Below are 22533 nucleotides of genomic sequence, written 5' to 3'. Positions count from 1 at the left end.
TATTATTCAAACATGACAGATGGATATATTAGTGGCAAATGTAGAACTAATATTAATTAGTGGCCTCGATGCAGCTTCTCTAGGGTTTGGGGTGGCCTCGATGCTACTTCTCTAGGGTTTGGGGTGGCCTCGACAATGCTTCAAGGATAAGAAAGAAGAGGAAGAAGAAGAAAAAAGAGGAGAAGAAAGAATAGAGGAGTAAGAACTCCTCTATTCTTTCTTCTCCTCTTTTTTCTTCTTCTTCCTCTTTTTTTATCGGGAACGAGGGTCGTCGAGGATCACCGAGCGGTAGAGGAAACCCTAAATAGCAAGTATCGTGGGTGTGAGATACATGTGGCCGTCGGTGTCGGACACTACATCCATGTCCCACAAGTGACGTGGGCGTCGAAGCCCGCGCCACTTGTGGGACGTGGATGTAGTGTCCGACACTGACGGCCACATGTATCTCACACCGACGATACTTTCTATTTAGGGTTTCCTCTACCGCTCGGCGACCCTGACCCTCGACGACCCTCGTTTCCGATAAAATAAAGAGGAAGAAGAAGAAAAAAAGAGAAGAAGAGGAAGAAGAAGAAGAAGAAGAAGAAGAAAGAGGAGAAGAAAGAATCTTTCTTCTTCTCTTTTTTTTCTTCTTCTTCTTCTTCCTCTTCTTCCCTTTTTTTCTTCTTCTTCCTCTTTATTTTATCGGAATCTTTCTTCTTCTCTTTTTTTCTTCTTCTTCTTATTCCTCTTCTTCTCTTTTTTTTCTTCTTCTTCCTCTTTATTTTATCAGAAACGAGGGTCGTCGAGGGTCAGGGTCACCGAGCGGTAGAGGAAACCCTAAATAGAAAGTATCGTCGGTGTGAGATACATGTGGCCGTCGGTGTCGGACACTACATCCACGTCCCACAAGTGACGTGGGCGTCAAAGCCCGCGCCACTTGTGGGACGTGGATGTAGTGTCCGACACCGACGGTACATGTATCTCACACCGGCGATACTTTCTGTTTAGGGTTTCTCCTCTACCGGGACCAACCGGGACCAAAGGTCTCTTTTTGGCAGCCCAAAGGGCCAATTTTCGGCAGCCCACATCGCTTGTGGGACGTGAATGTAGTATTCGACACCGATGGCCACATGTACCTCACACCGTCTATACTTGCTATTTAGGGTTTCCTCTATCGCTCGGCTATCATCAACACCCTCGTTTCGATAAAAAAAGAAGAGGAAGAAGAAGAAAAAAAGAGAGGAGAAGAAAGAATAGAGGAGAAGTTCTTCTCATATACTCTCTCTTCTCCTCTTTTTATTCTTTTAGTCCTCTTATTTTTTTATCCTCGACGTCGATGGGAACCCTAAATAGCAATAAGTATGAACGGTGCGAGGTATATGTGGCCGTCGGCGTTGAACACTACATCTACGTCCCACAAGCGATGTGGGCGTCACTTGTGGATGCCCACGTCGCTTGTGGGACGTGGATGTAGTGTTCTACACCGATGGCCACATGTACCTCGGACCGTCGATACTTGCCATTTAGGGTTTCCTCTACCGCTCGGTGATCATCAACACCCTCATTCCCGATAAAAAAAGAAGAGGAAGAAGAAGAAAAAAAGAGGAGAAGAAGAAAGAATAGAGGAGAAGAAGTTTTCTTCTCCTCTATTCCTTCTTCTTCTCCTCTTTTTTCTCCTCTTCTTCCCGACCCTCGCCCCCTCGAACACTTGGCGACCCTCGACCCTCTACCCTAGCTAGTTCCCGACCCTCGCCCCCTCGATCCCTCGAACACTCGGCAACCCTCGACCCTCTACCCTAGTTAGTTCCCGACCCTCGCCCCCACGAACCCTCGAACACTCGGTGACCCTCGAACCCTTGGCGACCCCCTCCCCCCATCATGTCGAAGTTATCGGGGAGGGGGTATATCGACCCCCCTCATGTCGAAGTTATCTGGTAGGGGGTATATCGACAACGACATACCCGATACATACATACATACATAGCCACATGCATCCATACATATATGAACAAAATTAATATCTACTAATTAACAACCTAAATAAAAAAACTAATACATATCTGCATGCACACACATATACACTGCACACACATACACATACATACACATATACACTACACACATGCATACATATCTCAAAAAAACTAACAGAGGCGGGCGGCGGAGGCGGGGTGCGGCGGCAAATCGGCGGCAGCTCAGCCAGGCAGCGGCGTCGAGGCAGAGCACGGCGGGCGGCGGCGGCGCGGCAAGCGGGGCACGATCAGGCGACGTCGTCGGGGCAGAGCACGGCGGGCGGCAGCGTCGGGGCGCGGCAAGAGAGCACGGCTGGCAGGGGCGGCAGGGCGCGGCGGGGGGGAGAGGAGGGGAACGGCACGGCGGCTCACAATGGCAGCGGGCCGGGAAGGCGTCGGGGTAGGGCTCGGCGGCGGCGGCGAGGACGCCGAAGTGGAGCAGCCTAACAACGTCGGGGCTGGGCTCGGCGGTGGCGGAGGCGACGACGAGGGGTAGGTCTCGGCGGTGGCGACGACGCAAGAGGGGCAGCCTGGCGGCGGCGACGATGAGGAATGGGAGCAGTTGGCGGAAATTTCCCAAGTGTTGTATATATAGCCAGAGCATTGGTCCCGGTTCGTGGCACGAACCGGGACAAATGCCTACCTATGGTCCCGGTTCGTGCCACCAACCGGGACCAAAGGCCTCTTTTCAGCAGCCCAAAGGGCGGGAAGCGGCGGCCTTTGGTCCCGGTTGGTAGCACCAACCGGGACAAAGGGGCATTGGTCACGGTTCGTGCACCAACCGTTGGTCACGGTTCGTGGCACCAACCGTGACCAATGCCCCCTTTAGTCCAGGTTGGTACCACCAACCGGGACCAAAGGCCTTGTGCTACCCCGCGCCCAAATGTTTAGTCCCACCTCGCTAGTTGAGAGGGAGCCGCACCTATTTATAAGGTGCGGTGCGCCTTCCCTCTCGAGCTCCTCTCTAAAGCAGGCTTTCGGGCCTAACCGTGCAATGTGTGCCTGTGGGCCTACTGGCCTCCCGCGGGCCTGAATCCTGGCCCATGGTAGGGTTTCTAGTCATATTCAGGCCGTGGGTGCCCAGTAGGTGGCATTTTTTTTGTTTTTTTTTGTTTCTACTTACAACCAAATACTTATTGTTGCTATATTTAATTTTTTTTCCAGTTTTTTGTTTTGTTTTTTGCATTATTTATTTTCTTTTGTTTTTGCTTTATTTTTTAATTCTTTTTGCTTTTAGTTTTAGAAAAATTATAAACTTTCTGTTAGTGCCATTAGTTTTCAAATTTGAAAACACTTTTTTTGTTTTTTTGTTTTCTTTGTTGCTTTATTTATTTTATTTTGTTTCTACTTACAACAAAATACTTATTGTTGCTATTTTTATTTTTTCCAGTTTTTTGTTTTGTTTTCTGTATTATTTATTTTCTTTTGTTTTTTGTTTATTTTTTAATTCTTTTTGCTTTTAGGTCAGCAAAATTATAAACTTTCTGTTGCTTTATTTATTTTATTTTGTTTCTACTTACAACAAAATACTTATTGTTGCTATTTTTTCCAGTTTTTTGTTTTGTTTTCTGCATTATTTATTTTCTTTTGTTTTTTGCTTTATTTTTTATTCTTTTTGCTTTTAGTTTTAGAAAAATTATAAACTTTCTGTTAGTGCCATTAGTTTTCAAATTTGAAAACACTTTTTTAGTTTTTTTGTTTTCTTTGTTGCTTTATTTATTTTATTTTGTGATTAACTTTACTATAAAAATAGTTTTTTTCCTGTTTTTTGATTTGTTTTTTCATTATTTATTTTCTTTTGTTTTTTGCTTTAATTTTTAATTCTGTTTGCTTTTAGGTTAGCAAAATTATAAACTTTCTGTTAGTGCCATTAGTTTTAGAAAAATTATAAACTTTCTGTTAGTGCCATTAGTTTTCAAATTTGAATAGTTAAAATTTGAATTCTTTGAAAATTGTTTGAATCACAAGTTTGTGATTAACTTACTAAAAAATGAGAATAGATGCGCTTATAGAGAAAATTCAACCTAAATTCCTAGTAAATTTCTATGAATTTCAGAGAAATTCACTATGAATTTAGGTTAAACTTTTCTCTATTAGGGCATCTATTTTCACTTTGAGAGGAGCTCAACAAGGCAGAGAGGGAAGGGCTTATAAACCGGTGTGAGCCCCCTTCGGTTGGCGAGGTGGGACTAAACTCTGCCCGCAACGAGGACCAACCCTTTAGTCCCGGTTTGTGGCACAAACCGGGACTAATGGTCATGGGCCAGGGGCGAGGAGCAAAATTATAAACTTTCTGTTAGTGCCATTAGTTTTAGAAAGTTGAAAGTTGAAAGTTGGCATGGGCCAGGGACTAATGGTCATGGTATTACGAGGGCCGAACCATAAGACATGAAAGCATTTCAAATGAACTCTGAAAAAGTTGAAAGTTGGCATGGTATCATAATTTCACCCACATAGCATGTGCATGTACAAAACGGACAATGGTAGCATGTTCGTGTGTTACAAAGTTGGCATGGTATCATCATAATAGTTGCGGGAGAAAGTCTTCACTTTTTCTTCGCTTGTGTCATTTGCTTATTGCGCCGTAACCATGGATAATCTTCATTGTTTATCAGGATGCTTGGGTCAGCCTTGACATTGAAGGGAGGAATTTCATGAAACTTTTCATAATCTTCAGACATGTCTGTCTTGCCGTCCACTCCCAGGATGTCCCTTTTTCCTGAAAGAACTATGTGGCGCTTTGGCTCATCGTATGATGTATTCGCTTCCTTATCTTTTCTTTTTCTCGGTTTGGTAGACATGTCCTTCACATAGATAACCTGTGCCACATCATTGGCTAGGACGAACGGTTCGTCAGTGTACCCAAGATTTTTCAGATCCACTGTTGTCATTCCGTACTGTGGGTCTACCTGTACCCCGCCGCCTAACAGATTGACCCATTTGCACTTAAACAAAGGGACCTTAAAATCAGGTCCGTAGTCAAGTTCCCATATGTCCACTATGTAACCATAATATGTGTCCTTTCCGCTCTCGGTTGCTGCATCAAAGCGGACACCGCTGTTTTGGTTGGTGCTCTTTTGATCTTGGGCGATCGTGTAAAATGTATTCCCATTTATCTCGTATCCTTTGTAAGTCAATACAGTCAAAGATGGTCCCCTGGACAACAAGTACAACTCATCACAAACAGTGTTGTCACCTCTGAGACGTGTTTCCAACCAACTGCTGAAAGTCCTGATGTGTTCACATGTAATCCAGTCGTCGCACTGCTCCGGGTGTTTGGAGCGCAGACTGTTCTTGTGTTCATCGACATACGGGGTCACCAAGGTAGAGTTCTGTAGAACTGTGTAGTGTGCTTGAGACCAAGAATATCCGTCCCTGCATATTATTGAGTCTCTTCCAAGAGTGCCTTTTCCAGTCAGTCTCCCCTCATACCGCGATTTAGGGAGACCTATCTTCTTAAGGCCAGGAATGAAGTCAACACAAAACCCGATAACATCCTCTGTTTGATGGCCCATGGAGATGCTTCCTTCTGGCCTAGCGCGGTTACAGACATATTTCTTTAGGACTCCCATGAACCTCTCAAAGGGGAACATATTGTGTAGAAATACGGGCCCCAGGATGACAATCTCGTCGACTAGATGAACTAGGACGTGCGTCATGATATTGAAGAAGGATGGTGGGAACACCAGCTCGAAACTGACAAGACATTGCGCCACATCACTCCTTAGCCTTGGTACGATTTCTGGATCGATCACCTTCTGAGAGATTGCATTGAGGAATGCACATAGCTTCACAATGGCTAATCGGACGTTTTCCGGTAGAAGCCCCCTCAATGCAACCGGAAGCAGTTGCGTCATAATCACGTGGCAGTCATGAGACTTTAGGTTCTGAAACTTTTTCTCTGGCATATTTATTATTCCCTTTATATTCGACGAGAAGCCAGTCGTGACCTTCATACTGAGCAGGCATTCAAAGAAGATTTCTTTCTCTTCTTTCGTAAGAGCGTAGCTGGCAGGACCTTTATACTGCTTCGGAGGCTTGCCGTCTTTTTCGTGCAAACGTTGCAGGTCCTCCCGTGCCTCAGGTGTATCTTTTGTCTTCCCATACACGCCCAAGAAGCCTAGCAGGTTCACGCAAAGGTTCTTCGTCACGTGCATCACGTCGATTGAGGAGCGGACCTCTAGGTCTTTCCAGTAGGGTAGGTCCCAAAATATAGATTTCTTCTTCCACATGGGTGCGTGTCCCTCAGCGTCATTCGGAACAGCTAGTCCACCGGGACCCTTTCCAAAGATTACGTAGTGTAAATCATTGACCATAGCAAGTACGTGATCACCGGTACGCATGGCGGGCTTCTTCCGGTGATCTGCCTCGCCTTTGAAATGCTTGCCTTTCTTTCGACATTGATGGTTGGTCGGAAGAAATCGACGATGGCCCAGGTACACATTCTTCCTGCATTTGTCCAGGTATATACTTTCAGTGTCATCTAAACAGTGCGTGCATGCGTGGTATCCTTTGTTTGTCTGTCCTGAAAGGTTACTGAGAGCGGGCCAATCGTTGATGGTCACGAACAGCAACGCCTTAAGGTTAAATTCCTCCTGTCTGTGCTCATCCCACGTACGTACACCGTTTCCATTCCACAGCTGTAAAAGTTCTTCAACTAATGGCCTTAGGTACACATCAATTTCGTTGCCGGGTTGCTTAGGGCCTTGGATGAGAACTGGCATCATAATGAACTTCCGCTTCATGCACATCCAAGGAGGAAGGTTATACATACATAGAGTCACGGGCCAGGTGCTGTGATTGCTGCTCTGCTCCCCGAAAGGATTAATGCCATCCGCGCTTAAAGCAAACCATACATTCCTTGGGTCCTTTGCAAACTCATCCCAGTACTTTCTCTCGATTTTTCTCCACTGCGACCCGTCAGCGGGTGCTCTCAACTTCCCATCTTTCTTTCGGTTCTCACTGTGCCATCGCATCAACTTGGCATGCTCTTCGTTTCTGAACAGACGTTTCAACCGTGGTATTATAGGAGCATACCACATCACCTTCGCAGGAACCCTCTTCCTGGGGGGCTCGCCGTCAACATCACCAGGGTCATCTCGTCTGATCTTATACCGCAATGCACCGCATACCGGGCATGCGTTCAGATCCTTGTATGCACCGCGGTAGAGGATGCAGTCATTAGGGCATGCATGTATCTTCTCCACCTCCAATCCTAGAGGGCATACGACCTTCTTTGCTGCGTATGTACTGTCGGGCAATTCGTTATCCTTTGGAAGCTTCTTCTTCAATATTTTCAGTAGCTTCTCAAATCCTTTGTCAGCCACAGCATTCTCTGCCTTCCACTGCAGCAATTCCAGTACGGTACCGAGCTTTGTGTTGCCATCTTCGCAATTGGGGTATAACCCTTTTTGTGATCCTCTAACATGCGATCGAACTTCAGCTTCTCCTTTTGACTTTCGCATTGCGTCCTTGCATCGACAATGACCCGGCGGAGATCATCATCATCGGGCACATCGTCTGGTTCCTCTTGATCTTCAGCAGCTTCACCCGTTGCAGCATCATTGGGCACATCGTCTGGTTCCTCTTGATCTTCACCAGCTCCCCCCATTGCAGCATCACCGTATTCAGGGGGCACATAGTTGTCATCGTACTCTTCTTCTTCGCCGTCTTCCATCATAACCCCTATTTCTCCGTGCCTCGTCCAAACATTATAGTGTGGCATGAAACCCTTGTAAAGCAGGTGGGAGTGAAGGATTTTCCGGTTAGAGTAAGACCTCGTATTCCCACATTCAGTGCATGGACAACACATAAAACCATTCTGCTTGTTTGCCTCAGCCGCATCGAGAAACTCATGCACGCCCTTAATGTACTCGCAGGTGTGTCTGTCACCGTACATCCATTGCCGGTTCATCTGCGTGCATTATATATAATTAAGTGTCCAAATTAATAGAAGTTCATCATCACATTAAAACCAAAGTGCATACATAGTTCTCATCTAACAACATATAGCTCTCCAGAGCATCTAATTAATTAAACCATACATTGAAACTATGTAAAACATTTCAATGCGAAAACAAATGCGATCATAATCGCAACCAAGGTAACAATTGATCCAACGGCATAATGATACCAAGCCTCGGTATGAATGGCATATTTTCTAATCTTTCTAATCTTCAAGCGCATTGCATCCATCTTGATCTTGTGATCATCGACGACATCCGCAACATGCAACTCCAATATCATCTTCTCCTCCTCAATTTTTTTTATTTTTTCCTTCAACAAATTGTTTTCTTCTTCAACTAAATTTAACCTCTCGACAATAGGGTCGGTTGGCATTTCCGATTCACATACATCCTACATAAATAAAATCTATGTCACGTTGGTCGGCATAATTTTCATAAACAATAAATGAACCAATAGTTATAAAGATAATATATATACCACATCCGAATCATAGACAGGACGAGGGCCGACGGGGGCGGATACCAAAACCATCGCACTATATAAGATGCAATAATAAAAGTAAGAAAATAATACAAGTATCTATGTAAACATACAAGTAAGAATATTTTTCCTTTCAGAAAGAAGATAAGAACAAGAGGCTCACCACGGTGGTGCCGGCGATGAGCTCAGCGCGGGTGATCGACGGCGGTGAAGACGGGGACGGGGCGTGACGGACCGCTAAACCTAGACAAATATTATGGAAAATGGAGCTTGGAGGTCGAGCTTGGAGAGGAGAAAGCTTAAGTAGTGTGGCTCGGGCATTCCATCGAACACCTTGTGTGCATAGGAGGTGAGCTAGAGCACCACCAAGCCCTCTCCCCCTCGGCCAGAGAAAAACAGAGCACTGGGGTGCTCTGCTCGCGAGCGAGGGGTATATATAGGCACCTCATTGGTCCCGGTTGGTGACATGAGCCGGGACTAAAGGGGAGCCTTTGGTCCCGGTTCAAGCCACGAACCGGGACCAATGGTGGTGGGCCAGGAGCGAGGCCCATTGGTCCCGGTTCATCCCCACCAAACCGGGACCAATGGCCCACGTGGCCCGGCCGGCCCCTGGGCTCACGAACCGGGACCAATGCCCACATTGGTCCCGGTTCTGGACTGAACCGGGACTAATGGGCTGATCCAGCCTGGACCAAAGCCATGTTTTCTACTAGTGCTAGCCTATGGTATGATTGTTGTTCCTGGTCCTACGGACTAAACCCTTCGATTTATATAGACATCGGAGGGGGCTAGGGTTACACAGAGTCGGTTACACGAAGGAGATCTATATATCCATATTGCCAAGCTTGCCTTCCACGCCAAGGAGAGTCCCATCCGGACATGGGACGAAGTCTTCAATCTTGTATCTTCATAGTCCGACAGTTCGGCCAAAGGATATAGTCTGGCCGTCCGTATACCCCCTAATCCAGGACTCCCTCACTTAGAATAAGGATTCATTTTGAGCATATCAGTCAAACGCATACGCAAGAAGATAGGTCTAATCATTTCAGCAAAGCGCTCAAAATCCTCATCATCCTTTTTCTTGGATGGTTCAGGAGGAAAAGGCATGGGTTTCTGAACCCATGGTTCTCTTTCTTTACTGTGCTTCCTAGCAACAAAGTATCTCTTATCATAACGTTGATTCTTTGATTGTGGGTTATCAAGATGAACAGTAGGTTCAATCTATCATTGCTAGGTTGAGCATCAACATGAGCATCATTATTAACATTTTCACTAGGTTCATGCTCAATACCAGATTGTGTTTCAGCATCAGAAATAGAAATATCTTTGGGATTCTCATGTGTGTCATCAACAGGTTCACTAGAAGCATGCAAAGTCATATCATTTTTCTTTTTCTTCCTCTTAGAAGGACTAGGTGCATCAACATTATTTCTCTGAGAATCCTGCTCAATTCTCTTAGGATGGCCTTCAGGATATAAAGGTTCCTGAGTCATTTTACCAACTCTAGTCATAACTCTAATAGCATTATCATTTTTCTTACTATTTAATCGATTGAGCAAATCATTCTGAGCTTTAAGTACTTGTTCTACTTGAGTGGTAACCACAGAAGCATGTTTACTAATAAGTTTTAGTTCACCTTTAACATTAGCCATATAATCATCAAAGTGTTCAAGCATATCAGCATTGCGTTTTAATTCTCTACCAAAATAAGCACTGAAGTTTTCTTGCTTAACCATAAAGTTATCAAACTCATCTAAGCATGGGCTAGCAAACTTAGTAAATGGGATTTCAGCTTTATCATATCTATAGAGAGAATTTACCTTTACTACCTGTGTCGAGTTATCAAGACCATGTGTTTCTTCAATAGGTGATGGATTAAAACCATGTATTTCTTCAACAGGCGGTAAATTAAGACCATGTATTTCTTCAATAGGAGGTAAATTCTTAACATCTTCAGCTTTAATACCTTTTTCTTTCATAGATTTCTTTGCCTCTTGCATATCTTCAGGACTGAGAAATAGAATACCCCTTTTCTTCGGAGTTGGCTCAGGAGTTGGATCAGGAATTGGATCAGGAAGTGTCCAATTATTTTCATTAGTCAACATATTATTCAATAAAATTTCAGCTTCATCTCGTGTTCTTTCCCTGAAAACACAACCAGCATAACTATCCAGGTGGTCTCTGGAAGCATCAGTTAGTCCATTATAAAAGATATCAAGTATTTCATTTTTCTTAAGAGGATGATCATTCAGTAATTGGAGAAGCCTCCCCCAAGCTTGTGGGAGACTCTCTTCTTCAATTTGCACAAAATTATATATTTCCCTTAAAGCAGCTTGTTTCTTATGAGCGGGGAAATATTTAGCAGAGAAGTAATAAACCATATCCTGGGGACTACGCACACAACCAGGATCAAGAGAATTAAACCATATCTTAGCATCACCCTTTAATGAGAATGGAAATAATTTAAGGATATAATAATAGCGAGTTTTCTCATCATTAGTGAACAGGGTGGCTATATCATTTAATTTAGTAAGATGTGCCACAACAGTTTCAGATTCATAGCCATAGAAAGGATCAGATTCAACTAAAGTAATTATCTCAGGATCAACAGAGAAATCATAATCCTTATCAGTAACAAAAATAGGTGAAGTAGCATAAGCAGGATCATATTTCATTCTACCATTCAGAGTTTTTTGTTTCGGCTTAGCTAATAATTTCTTAAGATCACTCCTATCATTGCAAGCAAGAAAATCTCTAGCAGTTTCTTCATCCATAACATAGCCCTCAGGCACAATAGGTAATTCATATCTAGGGGGAGAATCTTCATCATCACTTTCGTCATTATTATCAGTTTCAATAATTTCATTCTCTCTAGCCCTAGCAAGTTGTTCATCAAGAAATTTCACCAAGTGGCATAGTAGTATCAAGCATAGAAGTAGTTTCATCATAAGTATCATGCATAGCAGAGGTGGCATCATCAATAACATGCAACATATTAGAATTAATAGCAGAAGCAGGTTTACGTGTCGCAAGCTTACTCAAAACAGCAGGTGAATCAAGTGCAGAGCTAGATGGCAGATCCTTACCTCCCCTCGTAGTTGAGGGATAAATCTTGGTTCTTGGATCTTTCAAGTTCTTCATAATGATAAGCAGATATAAATCCCAAGTGACTCAAAGAATAGAGCTATGCTCCCCAATAACGGCACCAGAAAATAGTCTTGATAACCCACAAGTATAGGGGATCGCAACAGTTTTCGAGGGTAGAGTATTCAACCCAAATTTATTGATTCGACACAAGGGGAGCCAAAGAATATTCTCAAGTATTAGCAGTTCAGTTGTCAATTCAACCACACCTGGAAACTTAATATCTGCAGCAAAGTGTTTAGTAGAAAAGTAATATGATAGTAGTGGTAACGGTAGCAAAAGGTAACGGTAGCAAAAGTAATATTTTTGGTGTTTTGTAGTGATGATAACAATAGCAACGGAAAAGTAAATAAGCGAAGAACAATATATGGGAAGCTCATAGGCAATGGATCGGTGATAGAGAATTATGCCGGATGTGGTTCATCATGTAACTGTCATAACCTAGGGTGACACAGAACTAGCTCCAGTTCATCAATGTAATGTAGGCATGTATTCTGAATATAGTCATCCGTGCTTATGGAAAAGAACTTGCATGCCATCTTTTGTCCTACCCTCTCGTGGCAGCGGTTGTCCTATTGGAAACTAAGGGATATTAAGGCCTCCTTTTAATAAAGTACTGAACCAAAGCATTAACACATAGTGAATACATGAACTCCTCAAACTACGGTCATCACCGGGGGTGGTCCCGATTATTGTCACTTTGGGGTTGCCGGATCATAACACATAGTAGGTGACTATAGACTTGCAAGATAGGATCAAGAACTCTCATATATTGATGAAAACATAATAGGTTCAGATCTGAAATCATGGCACTCGGGCCCTAGTGACAAGCATTAAGCATAGCAAAGTCATAGCAACATCAATCTCAGAACATAGTGGATACTAGGGATCAAACCCTAACAAAACTAACTCGATTACATGATAAATCTCATCCAACCCATCACCGTCCAGCAAGCCTACGATGGAATTATTCACGCACGGCGGTGAGCATCATGAAATTGGTGATGGAGGATGGTTGATGATGACGATGGTGATGGATTCCCCTCTCCGGAGCCCCGAACGGACTCCAGATCAGCCCTCCCGAGAGAGTTTAGGGCTAGGCGGCGGCTCCGTATCGTAAAACGTGATGAATCCTTCTCCTTGGTTTTTTTCTCCCTGAAAGTGAATATATGGAGTCTGGGTTGAGGTCGGTGGAGTGTCAGGGGGCCCACGAGGCAGGGGGCGCGCCCCCACCCTCATGGACAGGTGGAGGCCCCCTGACGTGGATCTTTGCTACCTCTTGAGCACTGCGTTGTTTTTTCCCCGAAGAGGAAGGGATGATGCAGCAAAGTAGCATAAGTATTTCCCTCAGTTTTTGAGAACCAAGGTATCAATCTAGTAGGAGGCTACGCGCCAGTCCCTCGTACCTGCACAAAACAAATAAATCCTTGCAACCAACACGATAAGGGGTTGTCAATCCCTACACGGCCACTTACGAGAGTGAGATCTGATAGATATGATAAGATAATATTTTTGGTATTTTTATGATAAAGATGCAAAGTAAAATAAAAGCAAAGGAAATAACTAAGTATTGGAAGATTAATATGATGAAGATAGACCCGGGGGTCATAGGTTTCACTAGTGGCTTATCTCAAGAGCAGAAGTATTCTACGGTGGGTGAACGAATTACTGTTGAGCAATTGACCGAATTGAGAATAGTTATGAGAATATCTAGGTATGGTCATGTATATAGGCATCACGTCCGAGACAAGTAGACCGACTCCTGCCTGCATCTACTACTATTACTCCACTCATCGACCGCTATCCAGCATGCATCTAGAGTATTAACTTAATGAAAACTGAGTAACGCCTTAAGCAAGATGACATGATGTAGAGGGATAAACTCATGCAATATGATGAAAACCCCATCTTGTTATCCTCGATGGCAACAATACAATACGTGCCTTGCTGCCCCTGCTGTCACTGGTAAAGGACACCGCAAGATTGAACCCAAAGCTAAGCACTTCTCCCATTGCAAGAAAAACCAATCTAGTAGGCCAAACCAAACTGATAATTCGAAGAGACTTGCAAAGATAACCAATCATACATAAAAGAATTCAGAGAAGATTAAAATATTGTTCATAGATAGACTTGATCATAAACCCACAATTCATCGGTCTCAACAAACACACCGCAAAAATAAGATTACATCGAATAGTTCTCCAAAAGAGAGGGGAGAACATTATATTGAGATCCAAAAAGAGAGAAGAAGCCATCTAGCTAATAACTATGGACCCGTAGGTCTGAGGTGAACTACTCACACTTCATCAGAGGGGCTATGGTGATGATGTAGAAGCCCTCCGTGATGGATACCCCCTCCGGCGGAGCTCCGGAACAGGCCCCAAGATGGGATCTCATGGATACAGAAAGTTGCGGTCGTGGAATTAGGGTTTTGGCTCCGTATCTGATCGTTTGGGGGTACGTAGGTATATATAGGAGGAAGGAGTACGTCGATGGAGCAACAGGGGGCCCACGAGGGTGGAGGGCGCGCCTGGGGGGGTAGGCGCGCCCCCTACCTCATGGCCTCCTCCTTTGTTTCTTGACGTAGGGTCCAAGTCTCCTGGATCATGTTCGGCGAGAAAATCACGTTCCCGAAGGTTTCATTCCGTTTGGACTCCGTTTGATATTCCTTTTCTTCGAAACCCTAAAATAGGCAAAAAAAACAGTAATTCTGGGCTGGGCCTCCGGTTAATAGGTTAGTCCCAAAAATAATATAAAAGTGGATAATAAAGTCCAATACTATCCAAAACAGTAGATAATATAGCATGGAGCAATCAAAAATTATAGATACGTTGGAGACATATCAAGCATCCCCAAGCTTAATTCCTGGTCATCCTCGAGTAGGTAAATGATAAAAATAGAATTTTCGATGCGGAGTGCTACTTGGCATAATTTTAATGTAATTCTTATTAATTGTGGTATGAATATTCAGATCCGAAAGATTCAAGATAAAAGTTCATATTGACATAAAAATAATAATACTTCAAGCATACTAACTAAGCAATTATGTCCTCTCAAAATAACATGGCCAAAGAAAGTTCATCCTACAAAACCATATAGTTTAGTCATGCTCCATTTTCGTCAGACAAGAATGCTCTCATCATGCACAACCCTGATGACAAGCCAAGCAATTGTTTCATACTTTAGTAATCTCCAACCTATAAACTTTCACGCAATATATGAGCGCGAGCCATGGATATAGCACTATGGGTGGAATAGAATATGATGATGGGGGTTATGTGGAGAAGACAAAAAGGAGAAAGTCTCACATCAATGAGGCTAATCAATGGGCTATGGAGATGCCCATCGATTGATGTTAATGCAAGGAGTAGGGATTGCCATGCAACGGATGCACTAGAGCTATAAATATGAAAGCTCAACAAAAGAAACTAAGTGGGTGTGCATCCAACTTCCTTGCTCACAAAGACCTAGGGCACTTGAGGAGGCCCATTGTTGGAATATACAAGCCAAGTTCTATAATGAAAAATTCCCACTAGTATATGAAAGTGACAAAACAAAAGACTCTCTATCATGAAGATTATGGTGCTACTTTGAAGAACAAGTGTGGAAAAGGATAGTAGCATTGTCCCTTCTTTATATATATATATATATATATATATATATATATATATATATATATATATTTGTCCTTTCTCTTTTTTTAGGACAATGCTCTATGAATGATGGTCATCACACTTCCTTTTACTTACAACTCAAGAATTACAACTCGATACTTAGAACAAGATATGACTCTATATGAATGCCTCTGGCGGTGTACCGGGATATGCAATGAACCAAGAGTGATATGTATGAAACAATTATGAACGGTGGCTTTGCCACAAATACTATGTCGACTACATGATCATGCTAAGCAATATGACAATGATGAATGTATCATGATAAACGGAATGGTGGAAAGTTGCATGGCAATATATCTCGGAATGGCTATGGAAATGCCATAATAGGTAGGTATGGTGGCTGTTTTGAGGAAGATATAAGGAGGTTTATGTGTGAAAGAGCGTATCATATCACGGGATTTGGATGCACCGGCGAAATTTGCACCAACTCTCAATGTGAGAAAGGGAAATGCACGGTACCAAAGAGGCTAGCAATGATGGAAGGGTGAGAGTGCGTATAATCCATGGACTCAACATTAGTCATAAAGAACTCACATACTAATTGCAAAAATCTACAAGTCATCAAAAACCAAGCACTACGCGCATGCTCCTAGGGGGATAGATTGGTAGAAAAAGACAATCGCTCGTCCCCGACCGCCACTCATAAGGAAGACAATCAAATAACACCTCATGTTTCAAATTTGTTACATAACGTTTACCATAGGTGCATGCTACGGGACTTGCAAGCTTCAAGACAAGCATTTCTCAAATTCACAACTACTCAACTAGCACGACTTTGATATTATTACCTCCATATCTCAAAACAATCATCAAGCATCAAACTTCTCTTAGTATTCAAAACACTCATAAGAAAATTTTACTTAATCTTGAACACCTAGCATATTAGGATTATTTAAGCAAATTACCATGCTATTTAAGACTCTCAAAATAATCTAAGTGAAGCATTAGAGATCAATAGCTTCTATAAAATAAATCCACCACCCAGCCCTAAAAGATATAAGTGAAGTACTAGAGCAAAACTATATAAGTCAAAAAGATATAAGTGAAGCACATAGAGTATTCTAACAAATTCCAAATCATGTATGGCTCTCTAAAAAGGTTTTTAAAGCAAGGATGACTGTGGTAAAATAAAAAGCAAAGACTCAAATCATACAAGACGCTCCAAGCAAAACACATATCATGTGGTGAATAAAAATATAGCTCCAAGTAAAGTTACCGATAGAAGTAGACGAAAAGAGGGGATGCCTTCTGGTCATCCCCAAGCTTTGGCTTTTAGGTGTCCTTAGATTATCTTGGGGTGCCATGGGCATCACCAAGATTAGGCTCTTGCCACTCCTTGTTCCATAATCCATCAAATCTTTACCCAAAACTTGAAAACTTCACAACACAAAACTTAAAGTAGAAAATCTCGTGAGCTCTGTTAGCGAAAGAAAACAAAAGACCACTTGAAGGTACTGTAATGAACTCGTTCTTTATTTATATTGGTGTTAAACCTACCGTATTACAACTTCTATATGGTTTATAAACTATTTTACTAGCCATAGATTCATCAAAATAAGCAAACAACACACGAAAAGCAGAATCTGTCAAAAACAGAACAGTCTGTAGTAATCTGTAGCTAGCGCAAGATATGGAACCTCAAAAATTCTAAAATAAATTTATGGACGTGAGGAATTTATCTGTTAATCATCTGCAAAAATAATTAACTAAATAGCACCTTCCAAATAAAAATGGCAGTAGTTCTCGTGAGCGCTAAAGTTTCTGTTTTTTACAGCAAGATATCAAGACTTTCCCCAAGTCTTCCCAACGGTTCTACTTGGCACAAACACTAATAAAACACAAAAAACACAAACTAAACAGAGGCTAGATAAATTATTTATTACTAAAAAGGAGCAAAAATCAAGGAATAAAAATAAAATTGGGTTGCCTCCCAACAAGCGCTATCGTTTAACGCCCCTAGCTAGGCATAAAAAGCAAGGATAGATCTAGGTATTGCCATCTTTGGTAGGCAATCCACAAGTGGCTCTCATAATAGATTCATCAGGTAACTTAATTTTATTTCTAGGAAAGTGTTCCATGCCTTTCCTTAACGGAAATTGGAATCTAATATTTTCTTCCTTCATATCAATAATTGCACCAATCGTTTTAAGGAAAGGTCTACCAAGAATAATATGACATGAAGGATTGCAATCTATGTCAAGAACAATAAAATCTATGGGTACATAATTCCTATTTGCAACAATAAGGACATCATTAATTCTTCCCATAGGTTTCTTAATAGTGGAATCCGCAAGATGCAAGTTTAGAGAGCAATCATCAAAATCACGGAAACCTAACAAATCGTACAAAGTCTTTGGAATCGTGGAAACACTAGCACCCAAATCACATAAAGCATAGAACTCACGATCTTTAATCTTACTTCTAATAGTTTTTTCCCACTCATCATAAAGTTTTCTAGGGATGGAAACTTCCAATTCAAGTTTTTCTTCATAAGATTGCATCAAGGCATCAACGATATGTTTAGTGAACGCTTTGTTTTGACTATAAGCGCGAGGAGAATTTAGCACGGATTGCAACAAGGAAGTACAATCAATCAAAGAGAAATTTTCATAATTAAATTCCTTGAAATCCAAAATAGTGGGTTTAGCAACATCTAGGGTTTTAATTTCTTCGATCCCACTTTCATCAATTTTAGCATCAAGATCTAAAAACTCCGAATTCTTGGAACGTCTTCTAGGTAAAGGTGGATCATAATCAGTCCCGTTATTATTAAGATTCATATTGCAAAACAAAGATTTAATAGGGCACACATCAATAACTTTTAGATCTTCATCTTTATTTTCATAGGAACTAGATGAACACGCTCTTATAAAGGCATCTTTCTTAGCACGCATCCTAGCGGTTCTTTCTTTGCACTCATCAATGGAAATTCTCATGGCTTTGAGAGACTCATTGATATCATGCTTAGGTGGAATATATCTAAGTTTCAAAGAATCAACATCAAGAGAAATTCTATCAACATTCCTAGCCAACTCATCAATCTTAAGCAATTTTTCTTCAATCAAAGCATTGAAATTCTTTTGCGAAGTAATAAATTCTTTAATATTAGATTCAAAATCAGAGGGCATCTTATTATAATTTCCATAAGAATTGTTGTAGGAATTACCATAATTATTAGAGGGATTACTAGGATAAGGCCTAGGATTAAAATTTCCTCTATACGCGTTGTTACCAAAAATTATTCCTACCAACAAAATTCACATCCATAGATTCATTATTATTCTCAATCAAAGTAGACAAGGGCATATCATTAGGATCAGAAGAAACACTTTTACTAGCAAATAATTTCATAAGTTCAACCATCTTTCCACTCAAAACATTAATTTCGTCTATCGCATGCACCTTTTTATTAGTAGATCTTTCAGTATGCCATTGAGAATAATTAACCATAATATTATCTAGGAGTTTAGTAGCTTCTCCTAGAGTGATTTCCATAAAAGTGCCTCCCGCGGCCAAATCTAAAAGATTTCTAGAAGCAAAAATCAATCCGGCATAAAAAATTTGTATAATCATCCACAAATTCAAACCATGAGTAAGGCAATTACGTATCATTAATTTCATCCTCCCCCAAGCTTGTGCAACATGTTCATGATCAAGTTGCTTAAAATTCATAATATCATTTCTAAGGGAGATGATCTTAGCGGGAGGAAAATACTTAGAGATAAAAGCATCTTTGCACTTATTCCATGAATCAATACTGTTTTTAGGCAAAGACGAAAACCAAGCTTTAGCACGATCTCTAAGCGAAATAGCTTCAATTTAACAATATCGTTATCCGCATCTTTCTTATTTTGCATATCACACAAATCAACGAAGCTATTTAGATGGGTAGTGGCATCTTCACTAGGAAGGCCAGAAAACGGATCTTTCATGACAAGATTCAGCAAGGCAGCATTAATTTCACAAGATTTAGCATAGGTAAGAGGAGCAATCGGAGTGCTAATAAAATCATTGTTGTTGGTATTGGTAAAGTCACACAATTTAGTGTTATCTTGAGCCATCGTGACAAGCAAGCAATCCAACACACAAGCAGACAAAAAGCAAGCAGGCAGAAAGAGGCAAACGGGAAAGAGAGGGAGAATAGAGAGAGAGAGAGAGGGCGAATAAAATGGCAAGGGTGAAGTGGGGGAGAGGGAAACGAGAGGCAAATGGGAAATAATGTAATGCGGGAGATAGGGATTGTGATGGGTACTTGGTATATTGACTTTTGCGTAGACTCCCCGACAACAGCGCCAGAAATCCTTCTTGCTACCTCTTGAGCACTGCGTTAGTTTTTCCCCGAAGAGGAAGGGATGATGCAGCAAAGTAGCGTAAGTAATTCCCTCAGTTTTTCAGAACCAAGGTATCAATCCAGTAGGAGGCTACGCGCGAGTCCCTCGTACCTGCACAAAACAAATAAATCCTCGCAACCAACGCAATAAGGGGTTGTCAATCCCTACACGACCACTTACAAGAGTGAGATCTGATAGATACGATAAGATAATATTTTTGGTATTTTTATGATAAAGATGCAAAGTAAAATAAAAGCAAAGTAAAAAAGCAAAGGAAATAACTAAGTATTGGAAGATTAATATGATGAAGATAGACCCGGGGGCCATAGGTTTCACTAGTTGCTTCTCTCAAGAGCATAAGTATTCTACGGTGGGTGAACGAATTATTGTTGAGCAATTGACAGAATTGAGCATAGTTATGAGAATATCTAGGTATGATCATGTATATAGGCATCACGTCCGAGACAAGTAGACCGACTCCTGCCTGCATCTACTACTACTACTCCACTCATCGACTGCTATCCAGCATGCATCTAGAGTATTAAGTTAAAGAAAACAGAGTAACGCCTTAAGTAAGATGACATGATGTAGAGGGATAAACTCATGCAATATGATGAAACCCCCATCTTGTTATCCTCCATGGCAACAATACAATACATGCCTTGCTGCCCCTACTGTCACTGGGAAAGGACACCGCAAGATTGAACCCAAAACTAAGCACTTCTCCCATTGCAAGAAAAACCAATCTCGTAGGCCAAACCAAACTGATAATTTGAAGAGACTTGCAAAGATAACCAATCAGACATAAAAGAATTCAGAGAAGATTCAAATATTGTTCATAGATAGACTTGATCATAAACCCACAATTCATTGGTCTCAACATACACACCACAAAAATAAGATTACATCGAATAGATCTCCACAAGAGAGGGGGAGAACATTGTATTGAGATCCAAAAAGAGAGAAGAAGCCATCTAGATAATAACTATGGACCCGTAGGTCTGAGTTGAACTACTCACACTTCATCGGAGGGGCTATGGTGATGATGTAGAAGCCCTCCGTGATGGATACCCCCTCCGGCGGAGCTCCGGAATAGGCCCCAAGATGGGATCTCATGGATACAGAAAGTTGCAGCGGTGGAATTAGGGTTTTGGCTCCATATCTGATCATTTGGGGGTACATAGGTATATATAGGAGGAAGGAGTACGTCGGTGGAGCAACAGGGCGCCCACGAGGGTGGAGGGCGCGCCTGGGGGGGAAGGCGCGCCCCCCTACCTCGTGGCCTCCTCCTTTGTTTCTTGACGTAGGGTCCAAGTCTCCTGGATCATGTTCGCCGCCAAAATCACGTTCCCGAAGGTTTCATTCCGTTTGGACGCTGTTTGATATTCCTTTTCTTCGAAACCCTAAAATAGGCAAAAAAATAGCAATTCTGGGTTGGGCCTCCGGTTAATAGATTAGTCCCAAAAATAATATAAAAGTGAATAATAAAGCCCAATAATGTCCAAAACAATAGATAATATAGCATGGAGCAATCAAAAATTATAGATACGTTGGAGACGTATCAATCTTCCTTCCAGTATTTTTTATATATTCCAAAATAATTCTCCATTGATTTTCAGGTCATTCCGAGAACTTTATTTCTGCACAAAAATAACACCATGGCAATTCTGCTGAAAACAGTGTCAGTTCGGGTTAGTTCCATTCAAATCATGCAAGTTAGAGTCCAAAACAAGGGGAAAAGTGTTTGGAAAAGTAGATACGACGGAGACGTATCACCGATCATAAGGCAAGTTAATCAAAGTCCATACTTTGTTCTCATACATGGATCCCATCTCAGATATCATGGCCTCAAGCCATTTTGCGGAATCTGGGCTCATCATCGCTTCCTCATAGTTCATAGGTTCATCATGGTCTATTAACATGACTTCCAGAACAGGATTACCATACCACTCTGGTGTGGACCGTACTCTGGTTGACCTAAGAGGTTCGGTAGTAACTTGATCTGAAGTTTCATGATCATCATCATTAGCTTCCTCACTAATTGGTGTAGGAATCACTGGAACTGATTTCTGTGATGAACTACTTTCCAATTCGGGAGAAGGTATAATTACCTCATCAAGTTCTGCTTTCCTCCCACTCACTTCTTTCGAGAGAAACTCCTTTAGAAAGGATCCATTCTTAGCAACAAAATATCTTGCCTTCGGATCTGTGATAGAAGGTGTACCCAACAGTTTCTTTTGGGTATCCTATGAAGACGCACTATTCCGATTTGGGTTTGAGCTTATCAGTTTGAAACTTTTTCACATAAGCATCGCAACCTCAAACTTTAAGAAATGGCGGCTTTGGTTTCTTGCCAAACCATAGTTCACACGGTGTCATCTCAATGGATTAGACGGTACCCTATTTAACGTGAATGTAGCTGTCTCTAATGCATAACCCCAAAACGATAGTGGTAAATCGGTAAGAAACATCATAGTTTGCACTATATCCAATGAAGTACGGTTATGATGTTCGGACACACCATTATGTTGTGGTGTTCCAGGTGGCATGAATTTGTGAAACTATTCCACATTGTTTTAGTTGAAGGCCAAACTTGTAACTCAAATATTTGTCTCTGCGATCAGATCATAGAAACTTTATTTTCTTGTTATGATGATTTTTCCACTTCACTCTGAAATTCTTTGAACTTTTAAAATGTTTCGGACTTATGTTTCATCAAGTAGATATACCCACATCTGCTCAAATCATCTGTGAAGGTCAGAAAATAACAATACCCGCCGCGAGCCTCAACACTCATCGGACCGCATAAATCGCTATGTATTATTTCCAATAAGTCTGTTGCTTGCTCCATTCTTCCGGAGAACGGAGTCTTAGTCATCTTGCCCATGAGGCATGGTTCGCAAGCATCAAGTGATTCCAAAAGTCCATCGGCATGGAGTT

This window comes from Triticum aestivum, chromosome 7A, assembly GCF_018294505.1.
Source record: "Triticum aestivum cultivar Chinese Spring chromosome 7A, IWGSC CS RefSeq v2.1, whole genome shotgun sequence".
In the NCBI taxonomy this organism is placed as follows: Eukaryota; Viridiplantae; Streptophyta; class Magnoliopsida; order Poales; family Poaceae; genus Triticum; species Triticum aestivum.
The sequence above is the reverse complement of the archived record's forward strand: the minus strand, read 5'-3'. Positions refer to the sequence as shown.